This window comes from Gossypium raimondii, chromosome 8 (genome assembly GCF_025698545.1).
Source record: "Gossypium raimondii isolate GPD5lz chromosome 8, ASM2569854v1, whole genome shotgun sequence".
In the NCBI taxonomy this organism is placed as follows: Eukaryota; Viridiplantae; Streptophyta; class Magnoliopsida; order Malvales; family Malvaceae; genus Gossypium; species Gossypium raimondii.
The window spans coordinates 27,043,079-27,045,266 of record NC_068572.1 but is presented as its reverse complement, the minus strand read 5'-3'; positions in this window follow the sequence as shown (position 1 = coordinate 27,045,266).

Sequence of the window (2,188 nt, the reverse complement as noted above, 5' to 3'; positions counted from 1 at the left end):
GATCGTAGCAATTAGGTCCAGCTAACCCGTACCTTCGATTTTGAAACTGTTAAAGATTTTGAATGTTTCAATTGATGAACCTTATGATTTTAGATGTTAAATGATGAAATTGAGATATTAGTTGTTATTTAAAAGTATTTTATTAAGTGATTTTTGATGAATTTTTTGATTAGAGACTAAATTGTTGAAATAGTAAAAGTACAAGGATTTTATGTGAAATTTTTGCAATAATAGGCTGTATTGGATGCCATAAGTATTTGGCTAGGCAATTTTGGGTAAAAATGGTTAATTTGCATGTTTTAGGCTCAAGGACTAAATTGAATAAAAGTAAAACTTTAGGGGCAATTTTGTAAAATATAAAAAGACTAAATTGAATTAAATTATTAATTTAGATCAAGATCGGGTGGAAAATCGAGCAGAATGAAAAATTACCAAAATGCCCATACACTTTGACATTTCTGCAATTTAGCCAGTAAGCTCGTAGGTATAGCATTGTACATACCTATAAATATAAAAAATGTTAATGCTTTTTATGAATGTATGTACTTATATATGATGTTTAAAATGTGAATTGGAACTCAAAATATTATAACTGAATAATGGTGAGAAAGGATTTATTAGAAAACTATTGAATATTTATCAAATATGGGATATGTGATTTCAGAATGATTATGAATTGTTACAACATGTGTATTGAGAAATATGAAAGTGATTAATAGATGATTTTAATCTTTGTGATGGTACATTAACAGTATGAATATATGTATTGATGCTATATTATGTGTACGGAAACGATAAAGTGCCCTTGAATGATAAATATGTTTAAGGGAAATGGATTACATGAAATGCTGGTTCGAACGTAGTAATTGCTAGGATACGATTGGTATGCCAATAGGGTTAGAATGCGCGCTTATATGAGATTTGCACTTCTGTGCCCCTGTATACACTTCGGTGTCTCTATTTACATTACAGTGGCCCTGTTTGCACATTTGTGCCCCTGTCTACACTTCGGTGCCCTTGTTATGCATCCACCATGCTTTTGGTGTGGTGTAGTTATTCGAGTATCTGAGTCAAGTTACTAGTTCGTCGAGCTAACTGCGAATAGAATTTATAAAATTATTTTAATGTTAAAGGCTAATGTATAGTGAAGATATTAGTAAATGTTAAATATTAAATTTTCAAGGAATTACTTGATCATATGTGAGTATCGTTATATTGGTGATTATTCGGTGAAAATATATGTTTATATACATATATAAATGAGTTTGGGTTGAATTATTATATTACGGGAAGCATATAATGAATCATTTTCAATACTAAGCCTATAAGTGCTTCGTAAATGTATAACATGTATGATTAATTCATTCATTTAGCTTTAATCTTGTTTAGTGAAGGTAAGTGATTTCGAATGACATGTTTATAGGAAAGTTTGAGATGAATGACGAATTACGAATGATTACTAGTTAAATGTGAAAGAGTTATGTTTAAATGCACTAGCTTGTGAGTTATGCAAATGAAACAGAAAGATTAGTTATGGAAATGATAAGTTCATAGATGTAACAAAATATGATGAAATAAAAAGGATTGTTGAGTTAAAGGACTTACTTGTAAGGAAAGAATTTACTTATGAAATATGTGAATTTACTTATGTCATGAATAGATATCTTGATTCGTGAATTGATTCGTAATTAAGCTTATGCTAAGTAAATAGAATGGTAAGTAGGTAAATGAAATGGTTCACTGTTTTAATAAAAGGTTGATGATTATGTACTTCAGTTTATAAGACATTATTATGGTTAATGAACCTATTCATTTGTGAGTTGATAGTTATATAGTTTGATAAATCTTGAAGCATTGGTATAGGTTTATTTATGACTTATAAAGTTCATATTTTTGAAAATGGAATGTTATGTTTAAAATTTATATGAGCTTACTAAGCATTCATTGCTTATGTGGTTGTCTTTCTTTTACTTTATAGATTATTGGAAGTTCGATTGGGTTAGAAGCTAGTTAGAGATCCATCACACTATCCATCGATTTTATTGGTAGATTTTGATGTCTTGATCAAGGTTATAATGTCATGTATAGGTGGAATTGTGATATATGTTAGTTTGATGAGTTTGGTTGTATATATCATTGTGGTTGGTGTAACCTTGGTACTTGTGAGGCCTTATTGATGTGTGTCATT